The 16560-nt window shown below is 45.2% G+C and overlaps 1 pseudogene; it reads right to left on the minus strand.

Moving 5' to 3' along the window:
- Positions 1–15565: 15565 nt before the first annotated feature.
- Positions 15566–16343, minus strand: LOC119526417 (annotated as a pseudogene).
- Positions 16344–16560: the final 217 nt, after the last annotated feature.

Below are 16560 nucleotides of genomic sequence, written 5' to 3' on the forward strand. Positions count from 1 at the left end.
GAGAGAACCCAAAACATTTTGCCCTATGAACGTAAACTAGGCAAGAGGTAGCATCTTCACTTGTGCTATTCTCTCATTTCCAAGCACTCTTGTTTTCAGCCTTATTTTCCCCTAATGATGGTTTTTCTGTGTTATAATTGAAGTATGAGGACAGGATAAGCTTGAGTTCAAGGGTGGAAAATTAGGGAAGAAAAAATGAAGAAAGAAAAATGAACTTTCCATAGAACAACTTCCTCACCATCTGAGTCTATCAATCACTACTCTGCTCCTTTGGTGAGTCCAAAAAAACCTTCATTATATTTTATGTACAAAAGTGATTTATTTAGCTTAAGATGTTGCTTCATTACTTTTATAAATTTATTCTCATTGTTCAATTGATAGGTTTTTGCCTGCAAAAGTAGTTCAGTTGTCTTGAGTTGGTAGAGAATGCATCGTAATTTTTTCCCGTTAAGACTGCTGGAAACTTTTTTTCATTGAATAACTTTTCCCTTAACAGCAAGATTTTCAGGAATGAATGAAGGTGGTTAATCAGGGATAGGTGGTGGTAGACTTCTGACTTTCAAAAACAGGGTTTTGCAGCATGACATTAAACTTCAATGGCCTAAATCACTCGATCCCTCTGGCCTGTCAATGGGCAGAGTCTCACATAAAAGCAATCCCGACAGAAAGGGAAGTAAAGGAACAGCTGACACCGTGTCCCGCCCAGTGGTAGGAAGGAAAGGGACTAAGACGCGCAGAAATGGCACTTTCCCTCCTAGGCTCTGGTTACTTAGGGAAGGGAGGTGATGCCGAGAGGGAAGGGCGGGTTAGGGCTCTGGCTGCCTCCGTGTCAAAGTGGCATTGGCCGCACCGAAGGGAGCAGGCGAGGACGGGCTGAGGGAGGCCCTGGTGTTCAGCTTTCCTGAGTCAGCCTCAGATTCCATCGGAAGGGGCCTGGCCAGGGCCCACCTTGGCATGGGCTGAGGGGTTTTAGCTTCTGGGAGCTGAGGTGTGGGCTCCCCCGGCAGGGATGCTGCCGGGCTCTGAAGTTTCAGGAACCGGAGTCACAACACCCGCAGACTTCAGGGGACATTTCCTTAGGGGCCCAGGGGAAGGCCCTCACCCAAGGACCTCCATGCAAGCCCCCATTCACTCCCTTAGAGAGCCCTCCAATGTCCCAGGCCCTCAGCTGGGCACTTTCTGCTCTTGAGAATCCCCAGTCGTATTGCTGAGGGAGAACAATCCCCACATGGGGACTGCTGACATAAGGCGCCCAGTGTCGGGACAGAGGGACTGTCAAAGTAAAATGGTTGGGGGGCAATCAGCAAAGTCCAGTCAGGACACATGACCCATGTTCTTCAACAGAGAAATGGGCAGGTGGGAGAGGGAGAGAGAGAGAGAAAGAGGCTATAAATTAAAGCTGGCTTAGGAAGCAAATCTATCCTTTGCAAAGTGTGGCCCTTATTTGGATCCTCATTTGAACAAACTAAAATAAATTTAGACAATAGGGAAAATTAGATGCTCTTCAGAAATTAATTATCTTTGGTATGATAATTGTATTGTGGTTATGTTTGTAAAAGATACACACTGAAATGTTTGCGATGAAATGATATAATGTCTAGGATTTGCTTCAAAATGATCCAGTAGAGAGGAACTGATAGGCAGAATATGACTGGCCGTGTGTTCATACTGTTGAAGCCGTGTGACAGGAACAAAAGAGTCTATTATACAATCTTGTCAACTTTTAACTATGTTTGAGACTTCCCACAATCAAATGATAAGGAAGGAAAGAAAGAAGGGAGGAAGGGAGAGAATGGAAACCCAGAAGATTTCATTATGGCTGGGGAGAAGTGAGGAAGCCATGAAGGACATTTGTGTCTCAAGCTTGAATACTGACTGGGATTCTCAACTCACTGAAAAGACAGGGCAGAGCTTTAGGAGGAGGGGCTAGCTCAGCAAAGGGAGACTTGGAGGCCCACCTGGGGCACAGCACATCCCCAGGGCTGGAGGCAATCCCTTGGGGCAGGAGTGGAGGGTGGGGGGTGGGGCACAAAGGTTAGGACAATACACTTGGGCCAGGTTGTAAAGGGCTTTGGGGTTGTATTCTGCAAGCCACCCCAGATTACAGGTGATTATCCCACCAAGCAGCTGGGCTGAGGATGCACCTGGGGCGGGCGTGCACATGGAAGCCGTCCAGCCAGCTGGGGGCTCTTGTCTCCTGTGCCTGAATCAATATCCCCATTTGGTCTGAATTATCCACCTTATTACCTGCACCTGCTCATGCCACCGGACTGACACAGATATAGCCAGACAGAAAACAGAGATAAAGATTTACAAGGCCTGAAGAAAAATTAGATACAAACTACAAAGGATTCTTGGTATGGAGAGACTTGGGGGCAGGGCCAGAAGGAGGGGAGTGGAAGGCAGAAGCCATTAATTTTGCTCGGTGAGAAACGAGACCCGAGAGAATCTCTGTTCAACAGCCGCGCGAGCGCCAAGCCTCAGAATTCAGTGCGGTGTTGAAAAATCCCAAGTGGAAACTCAATATCTGAATTCAGTTTAAAATCAGCTTTGATGAGTAAAAACTTGTTTTAGCTTTTACTATTTATATATTTTGGATTTATTCACCACCCATTTCTAAAAAGAATTTAAGGACTTAGCTAATATGAATTTGCTATTTTCTTGGGAAATGTTTAGATTTTGAAACATTTAAAATAAACATCCGTTTTGGCCCTGGAGAAAAATCACTTCCTGCTAACTTATTTATTATTATGATTATGCCTATATGCGGACAAATACCTGAATCATTTAGGCTCCAAGAGGTGCTTCAATATCAAGATAGTGAAAAAGAAATGAAAGGAGAAACTATCTGTATTCTACCTACATTTTTCATGGCCTGAAATTCCATGGCTCAAGAACTTGAGACTACAAAGGAAGAAAATTTGAAATCAACATCTACGGAGACATCAACACTGTCTTCTAAGTACAAAGGAGGTAAGTCTAGCAAAATAGGGGAGTCAGTTCACAAAATAATTTTTAGTGTCTACTACATGAAAGGTAGACTTTGCTCTCCTCTGATAGCAATTTATTGATTGCATTATTTTCTTTCTAAAATTTAAGAGAGTTTGGCAATTCCCTTAGCCCTTTGTTGGAAGAGTTAGGAGCATTGCTTTGCCAACTCTCAGTACATAGCACCTCATTACAAATAAGGGGTCAGCCGGGGCCTTCGGTGACCTCCTCTCAGTCTCCAAGGCCTGGGGTGCGAGGCTCCTTTAAACATTCAGTTCTCTGGGGGGTTGGAAATGCTGCCTATTTCTTAGGGGGCTGGGCCATATGCCCAGACACCCCAGTGGGTTTTGGATTCAGGTGAAACTTAATGCCTGGCTTTAGTTTAAGGAGGTTATTTAACCTCTAGGTGTGCAAGGATTAAATGAGAAGATTTCGGTTAAAGAGCCCCATTTTGGGCACATTGTAAATGCTGAGTAAATGGGATGTGCTGTTGTTATTATTCATTGTTATTATTGCTAGCTTTATTATTTTATGGGCATGATGAATGGGCTGGCCATACTAGTACAAAGTCCGGCCAGAATTTGACAAGGCCAAAATAAAACCATGCCCAGCAACCCTGTAAAAGAGCCTGTGCTTGACAGGCCTTGGGAATGTGTTCCCCAGCTGTAAGCCAGCTGCCCCCCAGCTCCTCCCAGCTCAAATGAAAAAAGGTTTTATGATAAAGCTCCTTTGAAGCTGGTAACTCACTTTTGGGCCTGTGCCTAGGGACAGCCCCTAGAGCTGTTTTTTTTCCTATGCTGTTGATAGTCTACAATATACATATCAGCCAAAGTAGTTGTTTTTTTCCTTTTGGGGCCTGCCCAAGGAAGGCCTGGTTTAAGTCTTGTTCAGAAATTTGGGAACTGGTAGGTGGTCTTGCATTTGAGAAAGATTGTACATGTGAATGACAAGAAAACGCCTACCAAAGCAAGGGGTGTGCCGTGGGCTGTAGGTTTGTCATATGCTGCCATTTTGGAACATAAAGGAGTCATCACCTGGTGAGTGTATTTAACTGAAGGAGGTACACCTGAGCACACGTGCTGGGTGAGGAGGCGAGGGGCGAGAAGTACAGCCAGGTCAGTAAAGAAGCACCTGTCCCTCTTCTCACCCCAGGGTGGGCCACAGAGCAGGTGTGGACATTAACTCTGCTGGGGATCTCGAGTCAAAACGCCCACACGGGGCTGGTGCCAAGTAACTGGGGGAGTCTGAGGTCCTAGGGAAGACGCAGGTCTGCGTGGAGCAGGTTTAAGGGCTGCGGAAAAGTCTTGTCCTGTGGGAGGGTCACTCATCACCTGCTCAGGCAAGACCCCTGTGTCCCATGGGGAACAGACATCTCTGGAACTTTATCCTGACAAGCCCCAAAGAAACCCACTGGCCGAGCCCACTCCAAACTGGCAGTGGCTCGGAGGAAATCCCAGGGCCCTGCATCCTGGACTCTGCTCAGAGCCAAGGCAAGGAGGACCCGTCTTTCTCTCTCACTTCTCACACGTTTTAGAGATGGATCTAAATTGTTCTAGGGAAGCTCTGTTTTGAATTATTAGGCTCTGTTTAATAAGAGAGAAGGAGGGAAAGGGAGAGAGAGAAGCCTGGCAGACAATTTGCTCTTACTTAGCTTATTTAAAATTTTATAAATAAAACTTCTCAATCAGAAATTTAGAATTAAAAGAAAAACAAAAGACAGCTGCTTCAGTGCTTCACGTGGGGAGGTGAGGGAGTAGCATCAAATATGAATGCATGTGTGTATAACTACTGGTGTCTGCTTTCATTGCTAAAACAATCCTTATAAGATCTGACAGCTCATCACCTCCTCATGGGGAAGTGAGTTTATTTCATTTCAGGCGCTCACAAATGAAAAGAAACAGGGCCATAATGACCTTCTATGAAATGAATGAAAAATATTTTGTGTAGGTAATTTGAACACAGCCTAGACTTCACCAGGTGATTTTATATCATTTCCATAAACTTTTAGTGAATGAAGATAATGTTTTGAATTTATATCTCATTTCTTTGGAGGGAACAAAGCACATTCATATATATTTCCTTGATTTTCAAAAATCCCTGTGAAGTAAGACCCAGCAGGCACCATCATTCCTATAAAATAAAGCCTGCGTGTAAAATGTTTTTGCCTTTCTCTTCAGTCTATGCAGATACGTTTGAACTCTGTAAGGAATTCTTTTAGTCACAAAAGACTCCCTTCATCATTGTTAGCAGAACTTTAATTTTATTATGTGATACCATTTTATAACTTCCAGATAGCTTCAGGAATTCCAGCTTTGAAGCTGCAACTTCTTAAATCCTTTCTCCATTTAAACATCAGTTTCAGAAATACTCTTTTTGAATATTTAAAAGATCAGAGGAACTGTTAATCACTCTTTAAAACAGAAACAGGAGTGTGAGACAATACCCTCTTCATCAGATGCTGCAAACTATAAAAGAAATTTCTTGCCTTTTCATTAAAAAAATAACGATTTATTACACACTATTCCAGTCACCCTAGTGAACAAATTTGAAAGGTGTAGTATTTTTCCTCTTTGGGGGTTTGCAAGAGGAAAAGAAAAAATCGTTCATGGAAGTTACTGTTGTCATAGTCATCAAAGACTGTGTGTGGATGTAAGCTTGAGTGCAAATGTCTTCCCAAAGAGTTTTTAAATTGAGATGTAATTTACCTTCCATAAAATTCCCCTTTTTAAAGTGTATAAGCCATTGGTTTTTAGCATATTCACAAAGTTGTGCAACCATCACCACTGCCTATTTCCAGAACATTTCGTAACTCCCAAAAAAGAAATCCCAACTCCATTAGCAGTCACTCCCCTCCTTCCCCCTCTTAACTCCTGACAACCACTAATCTACTTTCTGTCTCTCTGGATTTGTCTCTTATGGACATTTCATATAAATAGGATTAGACAATGCGTGGCCTTTTAAGTCTGACCTTTCACTTAGCATAATATTTTCGAGGTTCATCCATGTTGTAGATTGTATCTATTACTTCATTCCTTTTTCTTGCCAAGTAATATTCCATTTTATGGATATCCCACACTTTGTTTATCTATTCCTCAGTTGAGGAACATTTGGGTTGTTTCCACATTTTGGCTCTTATGCTGCTATGAATATTCATGTCCAAATTTTGTTTTTTTAACATTTTTATTGTAAAATATATATACAGAAATGTGATAACTTTCAAAGTTCTGTTTAACACGAACTTATAGAGCAAATTTCAAAGTATGTTATGAGTTTCAGTTATTTCCTTCTAACTGTTCTAATACACTAAAGACTGTATATATATCAGTAATCATAATCTTTTGTTAAATCCTATCTTATCTGTTCTACTCCTCCCTCTCATTTGATCATTGTCTCAATCTTCCGGGATATCTGGGCAGTGACCACTCTTAACTTGTTCATATTGAAAACGGGTGTTGACATTATGGGGAAGGGGAATGCATCTGGTTGATGTTCTTGAAGAGGCTGTTGCCTCTGGGTTTGGGGACTTATCTGGCGTAGGAACAATTTGGAGGTTTTAAGTTTCTGAAAAATAAACTTAGTGAGTGAAACTTTTCTAGAATCTCAGATAGGGACCTGGGTATTCTCTAGGATTTTCAGGACTACTGTTGATTTGGGTTTGGCATACTGTGGCCATTTGGAATATCTGGCTGAAGCTTGCATAAGAGTAACCTCCAGGACAGCCTCTTGACTGTACATGTTCAAGTTTTTGCATGTACATATACTTTCCACTTCTCTTGGTATGAGTGGAATTGCTGAATTGCATGGTAACTCTGTGTTAAAAGACTTGAGGAACTGCCAAACTGTTTCCCATAGTGGCTACACCATTTTATCTTCCCACCAGAATGTTTACAAGGGTGCCAATTTCTCCATGTCTTCAACTCTTATTACTGTCTGTATTTTTGAATACAGCCATCCTGGTGGGTGGGAGCCTGTAGTTCATTGTGTAAAGAGAGTATTTGCAGTGAAATTAATTTGTTTCAAGCTACCCAAGGACAAAGACTTTGCCTTCATTTTCTATTTCCCAGCAACTGCCCACAGTAAATTTTCAGTAAAAGTTTACAAATAAGATGTAATTATTTTCCCCCAGAAGACCAAGTATTTGCTACTTAATTGCATATTCTGCAATTTATTTCTCAATTCTTCATTTTAGCAGAGCAAGATGTGTCTTCTGTAGTTGTTACAATCTGTCTTTGACATCTCACTGAAGGAAAACAACTTGCTGAATAATGGCAACTAGATCTCAGAGGCGACTGTCCTCTTGGCTACCACTTCCTATGCTCAGGTATCAACCACAGCCCTAAGTGGGGTCCACCAGCTCCACACACTGACAGCTGTGGCTGTCACTGGGTGACTCAGCGCTCTCCATCCAACTGGTTAGAGACCAGAGTCAGATCAAAGCACCTGCCCAGGTTCCCCCACTCAGCTAACCTTTTAGCCAACCCTGGCTTAGAGCCTCCTGCATCTGCTGGTGTTTGGCAGATACAGGTAAAACATGCTGCCCTGACAATGAGTCACCAGGAGTGACCAGTGAGGCTTAAGGCCCCTGAAGAGTGGTGGAACCAGCCCATCCTCTGCTTGAACACTTCCTGCCTGTACTGCTCACTTTCTAATTAATTATGGGCAGCTTTGGGTCTTCTCCTGTATTGTTAATTAATTCCTACAGTGTTAATTTTTAAATATTTATCTCTGGTCATTTTGGTTAAGGTTGTAGGCTTGAGAGCATGAACTTCACAAGATGATGTATAATATGTTCCGTTTGTTTCTCTAAATCAAGTTTAATCTGCTGAGTCCTACCCCTGCTCACTGTGGAGTGAGTCACCAAGGGACACTGTCTCTCCCCCACCACCACCCAGGGTCCTGAAGGACACTCAGCAAGGATCCTCTGTTTTTTTGGCCCTCACTGGTCATTACTGATAACCCACTGTCAGGGTCAACAGTGGTCACTGAAAATGGGGGCTCTGCTACTCCTGGACCAAGTTTGGGCATGGGGGACTTTGCCGAGACTGAGAGTCCTATTGCCTTGGGTTCAGCGTTCCTGACTGCACCCCAGAGTGCCTCCCAGGGGACCCTGTAAGACAGCTGGTGTCGACCACATTACCTCCAAGACGTTGTCCACTTCCTAGTCTCTCCAACTCTCTGCCCTGCCTGGCCATTCCACCTTCCCTCCATCCCCTTCCCTCCAGGCAGTTCCTTCAAACCTCCCCCCATGCCGGTCTCTTCTTGGAAGCTGAGGTGGTGGAGGAGACACTAATGCAGGCCAGTGCTTCATGAGGGATTCATTCTGTTAGACATCCTCTCAGTAGACAATGTGGCCTAGTATTTCTCAAGAGAGGGGGGCAAAGTTGGCTTTTAATCTGGATTTCCCTGGGGTCCCAGGTTGCCTTCCTAGGACAATAACTCCCATGTGCAGAGCAGTATCTTATGGTGGGGGCTTTCCAAAGGCCATTACACAAGCCTGGAAAGGGGTGAATCTTTTTCATTTCTGATTTTAGTTATTTGTGTCCCCTCTTTTTCTTTATCAGTCCTGCTAAAAGTTTGTCAATTTTATTGGTCTTTTCAAAGACCCCAATGTTTTGTTTTATTGATTCTCTGTATTGTTTTGTATTCTCTATTTTCATCTTTGTTATTTCCTTCCTTCTGCTTGCTTTGAGTTTAGTTTGCTATTTTTTTAATTTTACCTTTTTTTAGATCCTCCAGTTTTTTTTTTTTTCCGTGTTACTCAAGAGTCCTTTTATTTCTGTTTTTTCATAGCAGTGATCTATTCTACATATGCATAGAATTATATTTCTGTCCCGGCCCGCGGGACAATCAACCAAGGCTCCGAGTCCTGTGAGGGAGGAATGGTATGGGACAAGAGACACGAGGAATGACAGCAAGACAAAGATTCTGATCAAGCTGCAAATCTTTATTGAGGAGGCAGAGCATATATACTCTAGGAGAGAGGGGGCGTGGCTAGCAAGGGCGGGTGGCGGTCTAGGATTGGTGACTGCTGTTGCTAGGGCGGATGGCAGATGTAAGGCTAGCACTCTTGGCGCGAACCTTTGGCGCGAACTACTTCTGTAAAGAAGGCTGAGGGCAACTTAAGCTGTTGTTGCATCAGCCCTGGTGGCCATGTTGCATATTTCCGGCATCGCTGAGGGTGGATTTTATACATGCTACCTTAATTGTCCCCAACATCTCCTCCCTTTGTTTTTCAAAAGGATGGAGGAAGAATGCTGATCGAGCATTCTTTTGGCATTAACCTGCTGGGGGAAATAGAGGCCTCATTCCCCAAGTTGTTTGTGGCTCTGTTTTTCTGGGGAGGGGAGTTTTTGGCAGAGCAAACCCCTATGCAAATGAGGCATATTTCTCAAGGAGCTCGAAAATGGCCTTTAATTGTTTTGGCCCTCCTTTGCAGTGCTTTGCCTCGCACCCAGCGGTACCAATCATAGCATACGCTAGAAGCATATTTTCGAGTTATATGCTGCTCCCGTAGGAGGGGGTTTCTTACCCGTAAGGGTGGGTAGCAGTCAGCTGATCTGGATCCAGACCTTGGTCAGCGAGGTGAAGCTGGTGATAATGCACTTGAATAGGCTTGCTTAGGGCAGAATCAATTTGGTCCTTAACTAGCTGTATTATTCTTTTTATGGCCCAAGGTGCAAAGGATATTATAAGGAGTAGGGTTATTAAGGGGCCTAGTATAGGGAGGAGGTAAGGAAGGATTCCATTGAACCCCCAGGAGATACCTCCTTGGGTTTCTCATTCACGTTTGCGGTTTGCAATTCCTTCCCTAAGTTTGGTCATGGAATCCTTAATTACGCCAGAATGGTCAGTGTAAAAGCAACATTCCTTGCCTAGTGCAGCACAAAGCCCTCCTTGCTTAAGGAAAAGCAGATCTAAGCCTCTCCTGTTGCCTAGTGCAGCACAAAGCCCTCCTTGCTTAAGGAAAAGCAGATCTAAGCCTCTCCTGTTTTGGATAACAACCTCCGATAGAGACGTAAGGGATTTTTCAAGATGGGTGATGGAGGTTTCAGTGCGGGCTAAATCTTCGTCTATAGCAGCTCTTAGGTGGGAGAAGCCTTGGTGTTGGAGAATGATAGAGGTGATTCCGGTGCCCAGGCCAGTAACACCTGTAAGTTGGACCTTTCTTGGTTGTTGGTTATGTATAGGTTGGTCGTCTTCTGGGCAGGCTACAGTAAGACCGGCGACGTGCTGGAAGAGAGAAAAAAGAGGGGGGTTCTCAGGGAGAGGTTTGTTCCCTGGAAAGGTTATTATCAGAGGAAAGGGGGGATTTAGGGTTTTGTTGTGACAGTGGGGGGTTAACATGCCTCATTAGCCTTTCCGGAAGCCAGCGAGGGCCTCCTTTATCTTGGTCATATATGCAAGCAGAGCCTCGTTCCCAAATGATAACGGGGTCAGGCCCGTTCCATTTTGAAGTTGCGGGGCAATTTTTTGAAAAATGGCCAGGTTGTTTACAGTTATAGCATGTTGGAGGCTTTGTTTGAGCTGTAAAATTTTTATGCTGCGCTGCAAAATTTTGAAGGGCGGCGCCAATGGCTATTCCAAGAGTTTGAGTGGGCCCGATGCCAGAACAGAGCTTTATGTAATTGTTAAGATTGGTATTACGAAAGGGGCGGATTGCTGCTTGGCAGGCAGCGTTAGCATTTTCATAGGCCAGGTGTTTAATAAAATCACTTTCGTTTTCGCTGGCCCCAAATAGGCGCTCAGCCATGTTTTGCAGGCAGCTAAGGAAATCGGTATATGGTTCATCAGGTCCCTGTCTTAATTTAGCGAGAGAGGCAGTGGCGGCGCCCTTTTGCGGAAGTTTTTTCCATGCTCTAAGCGCCGCCGTTTGTATTTGTGCTAGGAGACCTGAGGGGAATTGAGCTTGCTTATTATTCTGATGGTAGGGGCTTTGACCTAAAAATTTGTTTAATGTCCAGGTTTTAGAGGTGGTTTTACGGGCATTACGGGTGGCATACTTTTTACAATGCTCTTCATAATCAGATTTCCACAACAGGAAATCGCCGCTGGACAGGGCAGCTCTGGCTAATTGGGACCAATCGTTAGGAGTGAGTTCCTTTTCACTAAGGCTTTCTAATAAGGTGAGCGTGAAGGGGGCGGTAGCGCCATAATCACTCACTGCCTTTTTTAATTTTTCTAAATATTTTAAACTGAGTTTTTTATATTTAGCTGTAGAGGTGGTAGTAGCCTCTTCTTGCTCTTTTTCGCTAGAGTTGGGAGAATCTGATTTGTTATTTTCCTCGCTTTCACTATTAGAATCGCCATTTTGGGAACTAGCGGCGCCATTTTGGGAATCGGCGGCGCCATTTTGGGAATCTTGGGTCTGACTACGCGTAACCGGAAAGGCACAGGCGCGGCGAGTGCAATGGGGACGCGATGAGCGGGCGTCCCCAGGAAGCGCAAGGGCTGCAACGCTTTGAGTTGCCGACCGGAGGTCGGTGAGCAAATTGGCGGCTCGCAGCCGCTCCTGATTAAAAGCTTCTCTAAAGTTATCGGCGTGTAGCCGGAGGTTTTCTGTGGCCTCTTCTAAAGCGCGAAACTGAGGTAAGGACGTGACTGGATAAAAATGAGAATATGGTTTTGGAAAATCGGGTGCGTAAGGGGGTGGCCGAAACGGAGGAAGGGAGTTGATCTCCAAAGAGGGAGAGATTTTAGCCTCCAGTGCCTCCAAAGGGGGAGAAATTTTAGCCTCTGGTTCGATTTTGTGCTGATCGGGCAATAGACTAGCTTGACTGGTTGGAGTATTTGGCCTATCCCTGTTGGGGTTTTTGTTTAAGGGATATTCAGGCATGTTAATAATTACTGAGCTGCATGCTGAAGCGGGGCGAGAGTGCTCTCTTAAAGCTTACTCTTAGGATTTCATCAATTAGGTTAGTAACCGGGACCTTTTCAGGACCGAAGGTCCGGAAGTAATCTTTTAAACAGTCCCCGACTCTTAGCCAGCATTGGTGGTCTATAGTACCTTCTTGAGGGAACCAAGGGCAGGTTTTTAACAGAAAATCAAAAAAATGTGTGAGATCTTTTTTCTTAACTCGAGTTCCTCGTGCCTTGAGTGATTGTTTGACCTGACTAACATATAATTCGTGTTGGGAAGTTGCTTGTCCCATGTTAGGGATGGGGGGCTTACCTTTTTTCTTTTCTTCTTCTTTCTGCCTTTCGCCGGCACTGATTGACTGCTGAATGGATCTGTCTCGCGACCGAGTTTATTCGCGGTGATCCCTGGTGTGGTTTTCTTTCTTTCTTTGACTGCTGAACGGATCTGTCTCGCGACCGAGTTTATTGGCGGTGATCCCGGGTGCGGTGAGTGTGAGGTACCTCTCTCCTTGAGTGCGGCGTTCCGTCTCTCACAGAGCTCGAGCCCCACGTTGGGCACCAGTTGTCCTGGCCCGCGGGACAATCAACCGAGGCTCCAAACCCTGTGAGGGAGGAATGGTATGGGACAAGAGACACGAGGAATGACAGCAAGACAAAGATTCTGATCAAGCTGCAAATCTTTATTGAGGAGGCAGAGCATATATACTCTAGGAGAGAGGGGGGAGTGGCTAGCAAGGGCGGGTGGCGGTCTAGGATTGGTGACTGCTGTTGCTAGGGCGGATGGCAGATGTAAGATTAGCATAGGATTGGTGGCTACTGTTGCTGGGGTGGATGGCAGATGTAAGGCTAGCACTCTTGGTGTGAACCTTTGGCGCGAACTGCTATTACTTCCGTAAAGAAGGCTGAGGGCAACTTAAGCTGTTGTTGCATCAGCCCTGGCAGCCATGTTGCATATTTCCGGCATCGCTGAGGGTGGATTTTATACATGCTACCTTAACTGTCCCCAACATATTTCAACCTATTTCCAACTGTGAGGCAGTTTTTTAAGGAACTTCCAATATGTTCTTGGTACCAATAATGCTTAAATGACAATTATTTCAGACATACGTGGGACTTGTTTGTCCCTTGGATTTTCTTTTTCCAAAATAGCCAAATTGGAAAGTTAATTGGTGCAGGTTTGACGTGAGGATTTTTGAATCTAACAAGCCTGTGGGTCATCCAGTTTCTATTCTGATCAGGCAGCTGAGTGGCAGCTACTTCCCCCTCCTTCTTCTGTGCCTTCTTAGCAGGCTTGCCAGATCTCAAGGAGTTAGGTCTTACAGAGAAGATTTTAGTTGAGGTGTTTCCTTATAGAATATTGGTTCTCAGTTTTTTCTGTGTATCAGAATCATCTGGAGGGCTAAGAATGCAGATGCTTCGACTCTAGGAAGTGGGACAGGTCCTGGGCTTTTGTGGCTTTACCAAGTGTTCCAGTTTGCTAATGCTGCCAAAATGCAAAATACCAGAAATGGATTGGCTTTTATAAAAGGGGGGTTATATGGTTTCACAGTTACAGTCTTAACGCCTAAAGTGTCCAAGGTAATGCATCCACAATCGGGTACCTTTGCTGGAGGATGGCCAATGGCATCCGGAAAATCTCTTAGCTGGGAAGGCACATGGCTATCGTCTGCTCTGGAGTCCTGGTTTCAAAATAGCCTTCTCCCAGGATGTTCCTCCCTAGGCTTCAGCTCCTCAAAAATGTCACTCTTAGTTGCTCTTGGGGTGTTTGTCCTCTCTTAGCTTCTTCAGAGCAAAAGTCTGCTTTCAAAGGCCGTCTCCATAATGTCTCTGTAAGCTGAAGCTCCTCTCTCAGCACCTGTGCATTCTTCAGTGTCCCTCTTGGCTGTAGCAAGCTCACTCCTTCTGTCCGAGCTTATACAGTGCTCCAGTAAACTCATCAAGGCCCATGCTGAATGGGTGGGGCCATGCCTCCATGGAAGTTATCCAATCAGAGTCATCACCCACAGTTGGGTGGGTCGCATCTCCATGGTAACACACAATCTAATTAACACTATTACATCTGCCCACACAAGATTGCATCAAAGATAATGGCGTTTTGGGGGACATAATACATTCAAAGTGGCACACCGAGTTTCCCAGATGATTCTGAAATGACTACTATTCAATACCCAGTGCTTTAGAGTAGGAGTTGGTAAACTTTTTCTGTAAAGGATCAGATAGCAAATAATTTCACCTTTGTGGGCTAAACGGTCTCTGCACATTACTAAACTTTGCCCATCACAAGTACTCCTCTCTGCTGCAGCCATCGATAACACGAAAACAATTGAGTGTCTGTGTTCCAATAAAACATTATTTATAAAACAAGAAGACCAGAGGAGGATGAGCTGAGCTTATAAACAGAGGGCTTTTGAAACAGTGCCTGACCATGAGGGCCATAACATTGCCATATTACTGTTAGGTAACATGTCTATGCTGGTGATTGGGAGAAGGGAGGCATTTTGTGGAGTAACAACTCTCAGTCCCTGTTTCCTGGCACACTGAAGTCTCCAAGTTCATGAGAAAACACAAGAGAAAGAGCAAAACCTCCAACCTGGGTAAAGAAGAAGATCTTACTATTCAAAGCAGCATAACCCCATCCTAGGAAGAGGCTTCCTGGAGATAATTAAATTCCTCTATAAGGTAAAACCCCAAACAAGCAACTAGTCTTTAATTAGCCATTAAAGGAAGAGTCAATTTCCTGTTGGGTGTTTTGTTCCTTTACCTAAGAGTCTGCCAACTGGGAGAGAGCTGAATTCCCAAAGCTACACAGGGACATTTAACCAAGGCAATTGTCTTAGTTTGCTAATGCTGCAGAATGCAAAACACCAGAGATGGACTGGCTTTTATAAAAGGGGGTTTATTTGGCTACACAGTTACAGTCTCAAGGCCATAAAGTGTCCAAAGTAACACATCAGTAATCGGGTACCTTCACTGGAGGATGGCCAATGGCGTCCGGAAAACCTCTGTTAGCTGGCAAGGCACGTGGCTGGCGTCTGCTCCAAAGTTCTGGTTTCAAAATGGCTTTCTCCCAGGACATTCCTCTCTAGCAAGCTTGCTCCTCTTCAAAACGTCACTCACAGCTGCACTGAGTTCCCTCTGTTCATCAGCTCATTTATATGGCTCCAGTGACTCAACTTAGACCCACCCTGAATGGGTGGAGCAACACCGCCATGGAAATTACCCAATCAGAGTCATCACCCACAGCTGGGTGGGGCACATCTCCAAAGAAACACTCCAAGAAACCTAATCAACACTGATAACATCTGCCCAATCAAGATTACATCAAAGATAATGGCATTTGGGGGACACAATACATTCAAACTGGCACAGCAATAAAATATTTTTCAACTGGAAATGAAAAGACATCAACTAAAAATGAAAGACACAAGGAAGAATAATAGCATTTACCTGCAGCAAGTTGGCAGGGGTAATGAGAGGGTAGTGAAGTCTCCATCGCTGGGGACCAGGAGGGACATAATCTTGGGCCACTCCCCTAAGAAAGAGTCCCCCCACCCCAAATAAAGATTCTGCCCCTTCACAAACTCACACAACTGTAACACCCTGGTGCAAAGTGTTCCCACCTTTATTAATTAGCTTCTTGCATATTTAAAAGCAAAGACACAAAAGACAAGGAGGCAGAGCCTGGAGAACGCCCTGTACAAGCGCACAGGCCAGGCAGGGCTCAGGGAGCCATGTGAGCAGAGGCTGGCAGCCCCCTGCGGGAGTGGGCCCAGACCTGGGCCAGGGGCAGCCGCTCCAAGGGCTGGTATCTGAGCAACTTGGAGACCAGGTCCTGGGCCTCAGAAGGCATTAATGAGGGAAACCTCGCGTCCACCATGAGGATGCATTTGTAGGTCTCGGAGTGTCAGGCACTCTCGAAGGGTGGACTTCCCACCAGCAGTTTGTAACAGAGCACCCCAATGCACCACAGATCCACCTCATCGTATGTTCTCCCCTCAACCATTTCTGGGGGTAAGTAGTCAAGAGTCCCGCACATGGTTTTTCTCCTCCGAGAGTGAGTGTGCACAGACCAGCCAAAGTCTGCAATCTTAACCTCACCCCTGGGCCCCAGCAGCAGGTTCTCTGGCTTAATATCCCTGTGAATCACCTTCTTTTCATGGCAGTAGGTCAGGGCATCAGCCAACTCCTCCATTATCGTGGCTGTACGCTGTTCATCTAACGTGTGCCTCCTCTGTAACTCCTTGTAGAGCTCGCCTCTTGGAGCATATTCCAGAATCAGGTACACCCGCCGGACGTCATAGAAATAGTTGTACAGGTGCAGGATGTTGGGGTGATGTAGATGGGCCTGGATTTCAAGCTCCCTGCGCAGCTGGTGCTCCAGCCCTTCCTTCTCTATCTGGGACTTGAAAAGGACCTTCAGGGCCACGATGAAGTGGTTTTCCTTGAGTCAAGCCAAATTTCCCCTTGCCCAGTGGGTGCCCAATTTCAAAGTCATCAATTGTGAAGCATGGCCGTCACCTGCGGGCCGAGCGCCGGCCGACGACATCGCAGGTCTCCCGCGGCCCCGGAGGGGACGGAGGAGGGTGGCGGTGGGGACGGGTGCTAAGGTTCAGGTGACCCTGAAAAGGATAGATCCTCCAGTTTTGAAGTTGGAGCTCTGATTTGAGATCTTTCTTTTTTTAATGTAGCATTTAGGGCTGTAAATTTCCCTCTCAG

The sequence above is a fragment of the Choloepus didactylus genome, chromosome 1 (genome assembly GCF_015220235.1).
Source record: "Choloepus didactylus isolate mChoDid1 chromosome 1, mChoDid1.pri, whole genome shotgun sequence".
Classification (NCBI taxonomy): domain Eukaryota; kingdom Metazoa; phylum Chordata; class Mammalia; order Pilosa; family Megalonychidae; genus Choloepus; species Choloepus didactylus.